This window comes from Protopterus annectens, chromosome 11.part0 (genome assembly GCF_019279795.1).
Source record: "Protopterus annectens isolate FY-2018-M chromosome 11.part0, PAN1.0, whole genome shotgun sequence".
NCBI classification, from domain to species: Eukaryota; Metazoa; Chordata; order Ceratodontiformes; family Protopteridae; genus Protopterus; species Protopterus annectens.
In genome coordinates, this window is record NC_056745.1 from 10,360,609 (window position 1) to 10,377,213 (window position 16,605).

Consider the following 16,605-nt stretch of genomic DNA (forward strand, 5'->3'; position numbering starts at 1 on the left):
GTACACATGTTCACCTGGGTCCCTGCTGCAGAACAACTGTCTTTGACATCCATGAACATACTGATGGATACTGACGTGTGTCACTGCCTGTATGTCTGCACATATATCTCACAACTACACCTGGTCCAGTACTGACTCAGTAGCTCAGTCACATACAGATCATTTTGCCACACATAGTCCTGGGTTTGAATCCAGTATGTTGCATGTCAATTACATTGTTGTGAAGACAGCAATGTGTTGACCGGGTTAGTCTGACTGAGCCAAACTTTAGAAGATGTAACATTAATTATGAGCTCTCCATCATTTTATCGTCCTTTTGCATGCCCATTTCTTTAGAAGATGTAACGTTAATTATGAGCTCGCCATCATTTTATCTTCCTTTTTCTGCCCCTTTTTTTTAGAAGATGTAACATTAATTATGACCTCACCATCATTTTATCTTCCCTTCGCTGTCCTTTTCTTTAGAAGATCTAACATTAATTATGGGCTCACCATCATTTTATCTTCCTTTTGCTGCCCCTTTCTTTAGAAGATGTAACATTAATTATGAGCTCACCATCATTTTATCGTCCTTTTGCTGCCCCTTTCTTTAGAAGATGTAACATTAATTATGAGCTCGCCATCATTTTATCTTCCTTTTGCTGCCCCTTTCTTTAGAAGATGTAATATTAATTATGACCTCGCCATCATTTTATTTTCCTTTTTCTGCCCCTTTCTTTAAAAGATGTAACGTTAATTATGGGCTCACCATCATTTTATCTTCCATTTGCTGCCCCTTTCTTTAGAAGATGTAACATTAATTATGAGCTCGCCATCATTTTATCTGCCCCTTTCTTTAAAAGATGTAACGTTAATTATGGGCTCACCATCATTTTATCGTCCTTTTGCTGTCCCTTTCTTTAGAGGATGTAACATTAATTATGAGCTCGCCATCATTTTATTTCTTTAGAAGATGTAATATTAATTATGACCTTGCCATCATTTTATTTTCCTTTTTCTGCCCCTTTCTTTAAAAGATGTAACGTTAATTATGGGCTCACCATCATTTTATCTTCCTTTTGCTGCCCCTTTCTTTAGAAGATGTAACATTAATTATGAGCTCGCCATCATTTTATCTTCCTTTTGCTGCCCTTTCTTTAGAAGATGTAACATTAATTATGAGCTTGCCATCATTTTATCTTCCTTTTGCTGCCCCTTTCTTTAGAAGATGTAACATTAATTATGAACTCGCCATCATTTTATTTTCCTTTTGCTGCCCCTTTCTTTAGAAGATGTAATATTAATTATGACCTCACCATCATTTTATTTTCCTTTTGCTGCCCCTTTCTTTAGAAGATATAACATTAATTATGAGCTCGCCATCATTTTATCTTCCTTTTGCTGCCCCTTTCTTTAGAAGATGTAACATTAATTATGAGCTCGCCATCATTTTATCTTCCTTTTGCTGCCCCTTTCTTACTAATATTCTTTTTTCTACTTCTTGGCCTAGTCTTTTTACATTTTCTACTCTTCCTCATCTACCTGAATCTTCAGTAAATTCTTCATCTCCACTAAGAGATATCTCTTTTCCTCTTTTCTCTCCTAGCCACGACCCCTTATTTAATTAAACTATATACATATTTACAGGTCTGTCTTTCTTCTACAGAATTACTATTCCTGTGAGTTGAATGGTCACCTTGTAGCCCACCTGTCATAACAATGACATTTTATTTTATTGCCACAAGGGCCCCCAAGTTCTCCTGCATGTGAGTTCACTTCCTTCCTCTTGTACCTTTATATTTCCCCAATTTTTCTCAATTTGTCACATGTTCAGACCTATTCTCTGGTCTTATATTGCTGTCGGAGTTACTTTTGTTTGTCATGTCTTTATGATTCCTTCCTGATCCTTTCCTGTCATTGTCTTTTTCTCCTTTTTTATTATTGCCCTTTTCTGTCTCTCCTTTCTTTCACAAGCTGCCAAACACCTCTTTGAAGACCTATTATTTTATTTTCTAGCTCATACTGTTCAGTATTGACCACCTCCCACCAGCTGCTGCAGGTGTCTCGTGAGGGACATGCAAAAGGGAGCATTATACTCTCCTAGTGGTGTGATGAGAGCTGAGTAGAGTGCAGTTATAACATTCTTAGACCTGGATACTATGACATGTGCTACATAGAAGGTTTTCCTTACCACTGTGGAAACTTGTTGGTCACAGTTCAGATTGCTATCAACCCATGTTCCCAAGTCTCTCACCACTGAGTTGGAACTCAGGGAGGTGCTGTCAATATTGTAATTTGTAGGGAATTCCACTTTTGCCAAAGAGAATAATAATAATGCATTTTTTTTTGCAATTCGTTTTAGACCATTGCTTTAGCATCAATCATTTGTTTGTATTAGCCCCCCTAATATGTTGACACCCACTTTACTTTTCATTTCTCACCCATTGATTTCATAAATTCATTCTGCATATGGACATTATATTAGTCTAGACATGTAAACTTAAAACCTGTGCATGTTAATAGTAATGTTTTTACTACTCTGCGGTACAGTGAGTGCTTTGTCTTGTCAATATTTTACCTTCTCATAGATCTTTATGTCTGCATACTGCTAACATTTCAACATGAATCACTTTGGTTTCTAGTTGCAGGTACTTGATTCTCCCTTGTTTCAATGAGCCCTGACAGTGTCTTTAAGAGTCACTGATGCCATCTCCCCTTCTAGTGACACTAAACACTGTAGAACCTAGCTGTTTACCTGTCAGATTCAATACATTACCATGGATTATTTAAGCAATAACTGACGACGTGGTGTGGTATATTAAAGATTAACCCATGGTTGGCGTGGTTTACTCATGAGGGTGAAGCCCGAGTGATTAAATAAAGCCAACCATGGGTAAATTTGAATATACCACAACCACAGAGACAGCTATTGCTATTATACAATGAAATTATTTAAGAAACAAAATTCTTACTTTTCTTAAATAATATCTTTGTATAACGGCACATTACTGTTCTTCCGCTGGTGGTGGTACACTGCTGTCTTGTGTTGATGTAGTGTGCATGTGTATGAGACTTGCATTCCTACGCATGCCCAGTACATCAATGCTTTGAAACAGAAGCAATGGAGAAAAGAAAGTCTCCGTTGCTCCGTTTTTTTTTTTTTTTTAATTAAAAAAAAAAAAAGAAACTTTAGGGCAGTTTAGGAGTAGGAGAGAGACAGCATGGAAGAAATACAAGGGCTATCAGGCAGGTGTGTTTAATTTTAAACCTGATTTCTCTAGTATTTTGTCCAAGCTGCCTCTCTGGTATGTCCTGAGTTGGGGCTAAAGATTTTATTTTTATTTTTCATGAAATAAAAATAAAATTTAAACAATATACCAATGGAAAGAAGTCTGGGTGTCTGGACCTTTTACCATTGGTAAATTGTGGGATTTACAATGGGCACACTGGTTGGACTGGCCAATCCATGTGCACATTTTTGAATATTAATAGGGAGTCATTGTATAGTTCTGTTTAAGCAATTACTTTGCATTAGAGAAAATTTCCCAACAGACCTAGAACATCATGCAGTCATTAAAGAACAAATGTCACAGGATCCTTAATATCGATCATTGCCATTGGCATTTCAGGCAAAAGGTGGCAGATTTAAGTAACTCATCTAAATAACTGCACCCCTGCAGTTTAGTAACTCACTGAGTCTGCAATGCAGACACAGCTGCCACTAGAAAAAAAATTGTCTGAGAATAGAACCCACATTTGTTTTTCCCTTCTTGAGTTAAAGACAATGGTGGCATATCCTAAGCCATTGTTACCCAATTAAGGTACACCACTGCATTCCAGACTATGGTTTGAGTAAATTCACCTGCTGAACACAAGGATATTATTGCTCCGGTTTTGCAATCAACAGACCCTGTCGACTGTACAACTGATAATCATGGACATTCTTACTTTCGCAAGAACTATTGTACCTACTGCACAGCAAAGTTAAATTGTTGTGATAATCATATACTTATGAGTAAAGAAACAAAATGGATGGGTTTTATTCATCTGTGAGTCTGTATGCAATCATGCATGCACATATGCATGCAGGACTGCATGTTTATCTAAAAGATGCTATAAAACACCTGTGGGCTTGTTTATCTAAAAGATGCTATAAAACATCTGTGGACCAGAACCTTGCAGTTTTCACATTTTCTGGTTAAACGGAAGTTGTTGCCACTTCCCTAACTAATAAGAGACCACAAACGTTTAAAATATAACAGTATAGTAAAACTGTAAAGACTTATAAGAAAATAATTCTTGAAATGAATATCGTACTTGGAAGTGCATTAGAAAGAACTGTTTTCTCCTGGTAAACACTAAAGTAAAACAAACATTCACAGGTAAATAAGAACTTTGCTGCTTTATTGTAAGTTGAAAACCAAAAACAGACACTTTATGAAAGTGCTGAAATCACTAAAGCTGTTTGATTTTTTAGGAAAGACAGCTGATTTCCATGAGCCTGTTTCTTGGTGTCTTTTAAAGATAAGTACGGTCATAGTTTCCACCTCAGGAATAAGTTATCCTTGAAGGGTAGAGAAGATGTGTGTATTTCTTTATATTTTTTATAGAGATTAAAAGTGTTTTCAATGTTTTTAAACCATAATCACTGCTCCGCTGTTATTATACAACAGCCAGTTTTAGATGTGCCATTTCCTAGACTGTTTGAAAGTAAATTGTTATCCAGAAGAGTCATAACACTTGACTATAATGGATCTAGGAAGAAACTGTAAAGGTGGTTTGGCAAGGATTCTGTGAGTTCTGCCTACGCCCTAGGACTAAAGCTCTTGTAAATTTAAAATCTTTGGAATCCAGGCAGTGATGAATGCTAACACGAGTTCATCTTCCAAATGTACAGGAAGTCCAATAATTTTTAGATTATTCCTTCTGGATCTGTTTTCCAAATAGTCCTTCTTAGCTAGCAGTTTCTAGCTATGTCAGCAAAAATCCAGTGTATTTCCCATTCCTTTACTTTCTTATTTATATCTGTTAAGCTGCAACACTTTTATGTATTGTAGACCAGGCATACTTAGGAAAGTCTATGATAGTATCAACTTTCCAGCTTTACAGAATCAATCTTTTAATTACAATTACTGTATGAATATGTTTCACTCCATATTTTTTGATATGCAGTTATCAAGCATTTGAAAAAGTAATATACCAAGTGAACATTTCAATGACAGATTCTCATAATTCTTTTAACAAACAGTTTATCTCCATCATTCTTGTATCATAACCAGCAATGAGTCAGAGAGGTTTGCTGATATCTACAGTGGCAACAAAATGAAGAAATAAAAGCATTCACTAGATAAATATGTAACAGTCAAATATGAACAGCATACATGATTTTCAATTGCATTGATAAGCTACATCATTTTCAATTGCATTGATAAGCTATGTATGACTATAGGTTTTTATGAATTTTAATAACATCATGTCATCTATATAACTTCTTTCATTTAACAATACTATTTTGAAGAGTAGTACAGTGGTGTAGTGCATAAAATTGGCACCTCAGAGTAAGAGGTTCCCTGGTTCGATTCTTAGCTGGGGTGCCTTCTGTGTGGATTCTGCATGCCCCCCCCCTGCATTTGTGGTGGGTTTTCTCTGGTTACTCAGGTTTCCTCCCACATTTCAAAATCATTCAGTAGATGGATTGTACACTTTAAATTGGTCATAGAAGTCTGTATGCGAGAGAGTGGTATGGAAGAACAAACATGGCAGGGCTAGCCACCCAGAAGCTGAACCTTGGCTCTAGATAACTGTCAGTGTTGAAGTGACACTGTGACCTCCACATGGAAAATGGGAAAAAGGGGCTGTGGATGTGGCTGGATAGATTTTTGATGACCAGTACATTCGATAGACATGTGGTTTCCTATGCACTAAAGAGATGCTTCTTTTCATAATTCCTAATGACTATTACATTTTGAACATCTGCATAAAATTTAAATACTGCAAACTGCAAAATACATTTTCTTCCCTTACACTTTACTTTGTAAAGGTAATGATACCTTATGTATATGGGGTAGCAGAAATCCACCTTTCTGTACTTTGTCTTTTAGTTCCAAACAGCAACAAGAAAAGTACGCATCAGTTTTATTATTAAACCATGGAAGTAATGCACATGCATAAACATGAAATACTTCATTCATACTTGTAAATATGATACAATCTCGTATTGTAAATTTACAAAGTTTGCCATCCAACTATTTGTTTTCATTATTAGAGCTCTTTTAAGAATCCCAGAAGAACAAATTACTATATGGGATATTGGTAAAAAGCAAAAGAAAATTTCTGTAAATATGACATTCTGCTGTAGGAAGCGAGATATCTATATTTCCAGTCTCCAGGTAGTACATTTCCAAATAATCAATGAGATCCTCCATAACAGAAAAAAATGTAAATTTCTTCTGCCTTTTTAAATTAAGGATAAATAATGGTGGAGTCAACAAGTTCACAACATAAAAGCTTAACAGTGGTAAAAAAATCAATATATTTGCTTAATTGCTGCATAAAGGGAGAACTATCTTTAATGCAAAACATACAACAGTTGTTACACACATCTTAACTTATTCCTTCCAATGGAGATTGGAAAGTTTGCTCAGTAACTTTTCAGTACATTTTTATACTGGTGTTATTCTTTAGGTTCTAGTTTTAAATTGAATTTTATAAGTCACAGAATTTATAATATTTTGGAAATATTGTGTGACATCTCAGCAACCACTCAAGTTACACACATACTTTCAGCAGCATTATGTTCATCTGGCTTTTATATGAGATTAAGCAGTTCTCTTTGTGCTCCTTGGGTGTCAAAATATTTAGAAAACCATGAAGTTTATGACAATTTATATAACTATTATAAGAACAATTAATATCTCTACCTGTACCAGGTAGATGTCAAATATTAATACAGCTGTGTTTGCCATTATGCATGTTTTAAGATGATTTTTAAATTCTTTACCTGTAGCCTGGTTTTGGAATTATTGATGCAAATATGAACAAGCAATATTTGACAAATAGAGGCGTCTTTAGGCTGTAACTGCAAAAACGCCTGGAGGCATGACTTGGCTGTAATGAATTAACATGCAACAACATTTTGTTGTAGTATTTGATGATAAATAGCATTATAATACAGGCCTAGTATATTTATTTATGTTATAATGCTTTACTCATCTTCTACTTCAAGACAAATTTTAAGGCTTAAATCAAGCCTTTTAAACTTAACAAAACTGATGGATTAACCAAATGTGCATCTACATTTCTCTAGTATACTTTTTATCACCAGAAATTCAACACCTGAAGTTATCAGAAACATAAATCTTTCTCCATCTAATTTTATTCCATGTAGAGTGATAGCAAATGTTATAACAATTGTATCCTTTGCTGAAAACAGAATATGCCTTGTCTCACTCCCTTATTTAATTTAACTGATGATGTCAGCTGATTACTGACTATGCAGAAGTATGTCGGCTTTGCATATTGGGTCTCCTGCAGACAGACATGAAAGAATGGACTGCACTGTAACCACACAAACAGGCTCTTTCAGAATGTGCTGACTTAGGCCACTGAAATCAAGAATTGGCCTGAGGTCCTGTCTTTTTAGAAACCAAAAAGAACCTTGAGAAAAGCCTAGCCACTTCTGATCTGACAGGTCCTTTTGGATGCCCCCCTCCCCCTTATGCAGCAGGATGTGCAGAGTCTTCCTGATGCCTTTTGATGGCCTGATATTTTCATGCGACGGAGAAACAGTATGTCCTTTTTAAGAGGAAGGATAGTCTTAGTCTAAGGCTCAGAAACCTTCTTGCAGCCGAGACAATTATGGACTCCACCAAAGGGTTTTACAATCAGCAGTTCTATATTAAGAATAGGGAGGCTGGCTCCCTGGTTTTTAGATTGTAGTTGAATACAGCGCTCGAGTCCACATATACTTTTGGGGGGGCAAAGGAACTGAAATTTAATTATGTATTAACATTATGTATACTTAACAAGCACGGGAGGAACTAAGTCAGTTTTTAAATGTTGTAAATCTGATTGCATGGCTTAAACCTCTACAGCTATTACATTTCATTGTGTTGCATGATACAGTACTTGAGTCAATGTGGTAGTTAAGAACTGCCCTTCCAGTGGCACAAGTTGAAAGGTAATCTTATGTCAAATTGTAACTGAGATGCATGATAAATAGAACTGAATCCTAAGTATAAAGAAATATATTTTCATCACACTGATCAGCTTAGATGGACTTTAGTATGCTGCAAGGAAGCGTTCCACCTTTGCCACTTTGTTCCATATTGGCAGGTACGGTTGACAACTATGGAGGGTTTTTGTCTCTTATTTGTAGGAAAGCAATTTCCATGGACTGCCTTTCTGCTGACATACCACTGTATTGTTTAATGAAGTCGTGTTCCAACCTAACCAGATATGCTGACAAGTTTGGTAGAGGTGATGGACAGCTATTGGCATATGTAAAAGGTGAACATACATGTCTAAACTCTAAAACTGTTGTGCTCAACCATTAGTAAACCTCTTTGCTGTCCCTTATTCTGTCTGGCAGAACAGATTGCTATCAAACTCATGTATTGTAAACTACATTTATGCTATATATTTGATTAAGGTCAGTAAGTGCCCAGTGTCTGTTGTACATCTTGGTCAGTGATGTGCTGGTGTGTAAAGCATGCCCCTCTTTGTTACACTATGACAAAGCATTCACTGATTTTCATGCATTTAAAAAATTGAAAGAAATGACTGGAGTGGCTTTTGTGGGATTGACCTACATATGGGCGTGGCTCAAGTAGGGGCGTTACTTGAGAATGGTGTGGGTGGGGCTTAAGGGGCACCACAGCACTACTTTGCCTAGGGTGCCATTTCAGCTAAGGCTGGCCCTGATTGCTGAAAACACTTGAACTGCAATGAATGTGGAAGTAGACCTGGGCTGCAATAAGTAATTACTGCGAAATGCAGTGTGATAAGCAGGGAAAAGTAAAGCATTAACCTTGATAAACTAAATGAAATAAAGTTTCTACTGCACTAACTGTAGAATTACAGCTATACTGCAACACCTACAATTACTGCTGTACAATAAAAATGTGAAACTATACCAGTAACTGCATAAAAGTACCTCTAATAAAGCTGTGTTGTGCAATATGTGTGGAATTAGGGCTCTTTTGCATGAAATGAATTATGAGAACTGTTCTGCAATAACACATGAAGCTGTAGCAGTAATACCCAAGGTTTATTGTGTATATCAGGATTGTCTTGTTTTAACCGTTGCATTTCAGCTATATACATTCAGGCTCTGAGGTACGGTGCTACAGGCAAGTATAACAGTGTAATAGACGTAGACTGCATATATACTGTCTGCAAATGTATATGGGTGAGGTAGCCAACCCAATAATCTGATATGGTTTGTAGACTTCACAGATATTTCCACCCACTAACAATATATTGTGTACACCTGCATTCTGTGTAATAATGTATAGGTTACCTAGTATCTCAGTCATGCAGGAGTTTCATGCATGTGTGTTCAACTGTCACTGCAGTGTAGTTTAAAACTGTATCACTATTGCCAGGTCTTATTTTGTTTCCAGGTGAGCTCTAGACAAATATCAGTTGGTCAGTAATCAGCAGTGACTTAGTAGCCTGGTTTGTTAAACACTCTGTATGAAGTACATTTTGCCACACGCAGACCAGGGTTCGAATCCAGTGGCATGTAACAATAAATATTATTGAATCAGTTATGTAATGATGACAGATTTTCTTTCTACAGAAACTACAGGTAAATGGGTGAGGTAGGACATATTATGTGTAAATAATTGTGTGTACAGATGTCACAGACTGTTAAAATCAGTACCAGGAATGTGATAATACTGCATAAAATAAAGTAAATAAGTACACTCCGCTCCCCTACCCTACCCCCAATTCCCACCCACCCCTTGTGCTGTTAACCTTATACCTATCAAGTCACGCCCACTTTATTATCCATTCAATCACCTTCAACATATGATTATAAACTCCTCCCCTTATCTTACCCCCTCAACATCTCTACTCTACCTCAATATCTAAAACCACTCCTCCTGACTTCTCCCCGCAGCTTACTCCCTAATCACCTCTACTCATTCTCATTAACTATTACCACTCCTCTTACATCTATTTAGTTTATCTTCCACTCCCCTCTACCTCTTCTGACTATCCTTCCATACCACTACAGTTATCGCACCCTACCCTTTAACTACATTTTAAGCTACCTATCAACTTTATATAATTTTTTTATCCTTCTACTTTAAATGGCCTACTCTCATAGATCTATCCTCAAATACTATCTTGTCTTTTCTTCCTTATTTATATTTCTAACTTTAACTTACACACTCACTGCTTATGAACATTACACTCTGAATCACAATGTGTCCTATCTGCAAACACTCCCTACTACACATTCCAACTGCTTCTCTCATAGCAACATCACCTCTACTTCAGCTTATCTGCTTCCTAGGCTCCAGAGATGTACCCACGTTTCTTACCTCCCCAACAAGTTAACCCCACCCAAGCACTATAAAAGCTTTAGAATTTCATCGGCACAATCCACAAACATTCTAACAGGTGGAGATATTCATCCAAATCCTGGCCCATCCCCCCTAAATGTCAGTCTACAAAATCAATCATTTAATAATGCTACCTCCTCTATAATATTAGATAACTCCCTCAGGATAGCACAACTTAATATTCGTAGCATTAACAACAAAATTAGTCCACTGCATGCTCTCCTTCAAGCTTATGCATTTGATATTCTTTGTCTTACAGAAACTTGGCTAAAACCTTCTACTCATGACCTAGAAATAACCCCACCTGGATATAATATCCTAAGATGCGACCGTACATCAAAAAAGGGTGGGGGCGTAGCAATCTTATTCAAATCTGAACTACTTGTTTCACCCTATGATATATCGCTACCCTCTAATACCAATGCTGAGACCCTTACTATTAAACTCCAAATAAATAGCTCTAAATCAATCTATATAATCTGCTCTTACATCCCTCCAGGAAATAATATTAGCACTCTAGAAAAGATTCTTAGTAGCCTTTCCACTCACTTACCTCAAGAAACTATTGTGTTAGGTGATTTTAATATAGACTGGACTACATATAATTCCCCCAACCCTAACACCCACATAAATCTATTTGGTTTCAACCAAATAATAAACACCCCTACTAGAATCCACAAACCAAGTAATAAAGAAACTACTCTTGACTGGATCCTTATAAATAGTCATCCAGATAACTACAAAACAGGAACTCTCCCAGATGACATCAGTGATCACATTCTAACCTACACTACAAAACAAAAGAACTACAGCCCTAAAAATAACAATTTTGTTACCTATCGTTCTAAAAAAACACTTCCAAGTAGAGAACTTCATTAATGAGCTAAAAGCCTGTAACTGGTCATCTCTAAAGCTACTTAATCTGGATGAAGCAATCTCCTATTTTAATTCTACATTCCTTCAAATTCTAAATAGCCATGCTCCCTTCCGCTCCTCCAGAGTTAGAACCAAAATAGCCCCTTGGTTCACAAAACAAACTAAAGAAAAAATGCTTCTACGAAACAAAATATGGGCAAAATGGAGAACCTCTAAAAGCTCTGCAGACCATCTATACTTTAAACAGCTAAGAAATGCTGTCAAAAAGAATATAATCCCAGACAAAAAAAACTACTATTTCCACCTTCAACAATCACACTCTAAAAATCCTCAAAAGTTTTGGTCTGGCATTAATAAACTGCTCAAACCAGGACATGCAATAACTCCTTCCCCCTATTCTATTCCCAGTAATAACCCTCTGCAAATAGCTAATGCTTTTAACAATTACTTCATTGAAGCTATTCAAACTCTAACTCAAACACTAGCACCCATCACCCCCACTCCTTCACAACATACTAACAGTCCACTTCCCTCCCTACATTTGCAACCTGTTCCAACATCCTTTATCTGCAAACTCCTTCAAAAACTCAAACCCTGCACTCCCTCTGCTGATAGCCTCCCAGCAGAATACCTTCAAATTGCAGCCAAAGCCATTGCATACCCTGTTTCCATCCTTATAAACAGATCTATCTCAAAAGGCTACATCCCCTCCATATGGAAAGTTTCTCATATAATCCCCTTGCACAAAGGAGGTAAATCTACTGATATCTCCAACTACCGACCAATTGCTCTACTCTCCCCATTAGCCAAAATTATGGAAACATGTATTCACCATCAACTACTTCAGCACCTTCTCCACAACAACTTGCTTGCGAATTGTCAACACGGTTTTAGGCCCTTTCATAGCACTACTTCTGCCCTGTTAACTTTTATTGATTGCATAAACAGGAATCGGAACAATAACTCTCTCTCAGCCACTCTATTTATTGACCTATCTAAAGCCTTTGACATGGTCAATCACAACCTACTTATCAATGTGCTGAAAGCCCAATCTCTTGACCCGCAAGCAATCCTTTGGTTCAAATCCTATCTGGAAAATAGACAGCAAGCAGTACTCTGGGACAATAATCGATCCACACACCTCCCAGTGAGCACTGGAGTTCCTCAAGGTTCTATCCTAGGCCCTCTTCTTTTCTCCATCTTTATTAATGATCTCCATACTGTTTTTCCACAATCCACCTGTATACAATACGCTGATGACTCTACTCTTATCTGTACTGCCAAGTCTTCTTCCTCTCTCAGACCTTACACAAAATGTATTCAACACAGTTGAAAAATGGTTCACCCAACGCTGCCTTCTTCTTAACCCCAAAAAAACTAAACTACTACTTTTTACTCCCACCAAAAATCAACACAGATCCAATTCACTATTACCTCTGACAATGGAACCTGTATTTCCCCTGATTCCACTGCCCATCTCCTTGGCGTAACTATTGACCATAACCTCAACTTTGATGCCCATGTTAACAATACTATTAAATCTGTCAATAAAAAATTAGGCTTCCTGTATAGAATAAAACCCTTCCTTACCCCACTAGCTAGGAAATCCATTGCCCAGACTCATCTTACATCTACCCTATTCTATGCATCCGCCATTTATACCAATCTTTCAAATCATAATCTCACCAAACTGGAAACTAGCTACAATAACATAACCAGATTTGCCACTGGCTCACCATATAGAACCCACCACTGTCTCAACCTTCAACAACTCAGATGGTTAGAACTACAAAACCAACTACATTACAATCAACTTGTGATCGCACAAAAAATCCTGCACCATCCTACTAATACACCTATCCCCTCTAGTTTGATCTCCCCATATAAAAATCTTACAACACTACGCTCTTCTAATAAGTTACTTATTGCCAACAGTTTATCTCATAACAAAGTGGGAGAGTCACTCTTTTCCAGTGTTGTGGGTAGAATCTGGAACAAGCTTCCTAGTACACTCACTTCTCTCTCGTCTACTCCAATCTTTAAGAAACACCTCCGAGATCACCTAAAAATACATTGGCTTTGCCCTGCCCAAAGCCTGATTGAATCATACTTTTCTTTCTTCTCCTCCCCCTTTCCTCTCCTGCTTCCAGAACAATTCCCCCCCTACAACTCTTGAATAATTACGACCAGCCCACTCTTTTTTACCTGCATCTTTTCCTTACCATTCTCTTCTTTTTGCCAACTTAATGATTTATTTTTCAAGGGAATGCTAATGTTCAAATACTGTAACCTCTTGTCTGATTGTACATGACACCTACTAAAGAACTAATACTTGATTCTTTCTTACACCTACTCTAATGAAACCATACATTGTTCACAAATTAATAACTTGTCTTAGTATGTCTTGCTATGTAATTGAAACTAGTCATTTTTTGAATGTTTGAATGTTATAATTTACTCATGTTTGGAGCTTTTCTCCCCGGGCCTCTACTGAAAATGGATATGTATCCAGCTAGACTAGCCCGGTCAACAAATATAAAATAAAATAAAATAAATAAAGTGTAATCTTGGTATGGCTGTATGCCTGGAGTGTCTGTTAAAGGTTGCTGCAGTCAATTAATGCAACTGATGCACATGTCCTCTGCGGTCACTGCTACTGGGTTCTATACCCATGCATGCCAAAAACAGTACAGTATCAGTCAAGTATTGATTACAGATATCATTCTGCCACAGGAACTACAGGTACATGGGTGAGGTAGCCCATATGAAGTGTAAATAATTGTGTGTACAGATGTCATACACTGTTCAAAGTACCAGGAATGTGATAATACTGCATAAAATAAAATAAAGAAATAAAATGTGTAATCTTGGTATGGCTGTATGTCTGGAGTGTCTATTAAAGGGTGCAGCAGTCTGTGGTTGCAATACATCTGATGTACATGTTCTCTGCAGTCACTGCTATTGGGATCTATCCCCAATCCTGCCAAGCAAGACATGACAGTTGTTTACTGTCTGTACTGTACACATACATGTCTCTCAAGTGTCATGCTGTCACAGCATGTAATTACTGTTGCGTAATCCCTCTATCACAGATGAATCATCAACATGATTATGTGAATAGCAAAGTAATAGTACATCAGCCCACAGTACACCTTGTTAGTTATATAGGTCCACCTGATGTGCAAGTTTTCTGTGTAGTTGTGTACCTGCAGGTGTTACTGCTTGTTCATTACTGCCGGCTGTGGATAGCTTGAGAGGCATATATGTGCTACAGCTGATATAGGGCACTTTTACACATCAAGAAACAACAGACCTGTAGAACAGATAGTAGTACTGTTGTCAACTATATAGCTTATAATGGTATTAATGGACTGCATTTCTCTCTCTCCCACCCCTTATCTTCATATATATTTATTATTATTATTCATTGGTTATGGTTTACTATTAGTATATGGTTTTCTATAAACATTATTTTGGGGATGTGTTTTATTATTGTTATGTATTACTTAAAGTCTTTTGGCTTTTCCCGGTTAGGGGTCACCACAGCAGAACTCCCATCCACTAATGATTGGCAGTGGATATTTATGGTGCGAGTTGCCAGCCCGACACCCAACCTTCAAAGAAGACACGCCCATTCATGCACGTACCTACCTGCATGTCTTTAACATCACTCGACCATGGGGTGGACATGCAGACTCCACACAGAAGTCGCTCCAGCCGAGAATCGAATGGGAGAACCTCTTGCTGTGAGGCGACAATGCTAACCGCTGCATCACCGTGGCCATTATTGTTATGTATTACAATGGTTGCATATCAACATATCTTGTTGAATTTCCTATGTTGTTGGCCTTATGTCGTAACTGTTACTGGCATGTTGTTAATATAATGACTGTTACATTATTTACTGTTGTGTTCCATATAATATGCATTGAATTTGTGATTGGGTTATTTCCAATGTTCTGGCATGCTGTTATTACTAAAAAAATGTTTTGTTCATAACTAACCTATACACATTGCTATACATCTATCACCAAAGCACAACAGGGTAGGCCAGTTCCTGTTGCTCTGCCTACCCTACCTCAGCCGGCTATGGCACTGGGTACCAGAGTGTCTGGGACCCAGGATGGTGGTGCCCCCTCTGCTGGCCCTGCATCACCTTCGGGTGGAACCACCTCAGGGGACAGGGCCCATCGCCTCCTGGGAGTGGTGGCAGAGGGGTGGTAGTCACCCAGGATCAACTGCCAGCCATGGTATGCAGGATTGCTCATAGGAGCTATGAATAATGCCTGCACTAGATTGAGGGCAGACTCAACAACCTGGTGGGGCCTAGTGGCCCTGGCACCTAGCCTCCAGCACAGCCATCTTTGGGAGAGTGAAGGAGCAGTCTTGACTGCCCATAGGTGGGGATGTCAGCCATGCTGCTGCCATATGGAGGCACATGCTTCTCAGATTCCACAACACCCTCTCTGTCCAAGGTGTTTACCCCCTCATGTGTCACACATTGCCCCTGTCCACTGTTTTGTCTGTCTGCAATTGCATCCTCTCCTACCCAACTTACCTCCCCACATGCACCTACAACCCTTCCTCAACATTCCACTCTGTCCTAAAAGAAGGGTCACCTGTCCCACAAAAAAAAAAAGTATTGCCCCATACATAGCTCTCCATTTCACACACGTGTCCACTAATTTGGTCCAGTTGGCTTGAGAATACACTTATGTTGTCCTCACCCCTCACTCTGGGGTTTGAGAGTTCAAATTCATCCACAAATTCTGTCAAACTGCACAGCTGTTGTAATGCAAGAAATGGAAAGCTATGGTCCTTTCCTACACCCTTCCTGCACATCCCTACCTGCCTTTCAGTATGTTTTTCCCACTGCTTGCCCCCATTTCACCACTGGCCTCTCATCCCCTTTTTCTTTTCTTTATATATTTTTTTAGTGCTGGTTTGTGCAGAGCTAAATGGCACGTCACACAAACCCACTTAAAAGTGATTTAATGATCTTATGTGTTTCTCACAGTGTTAGGCACATGTACAAAACAATCACCCCTGCCAAGTATTGAACCCATTTCAGCAATACATACTGATTGACACTGACAGACTGAAAGCAAGCTAATGTGAAAAATGGGACTGTACCTGGGACTCTGATGTAAAAATACACCAGTAGACAGCCAAATAA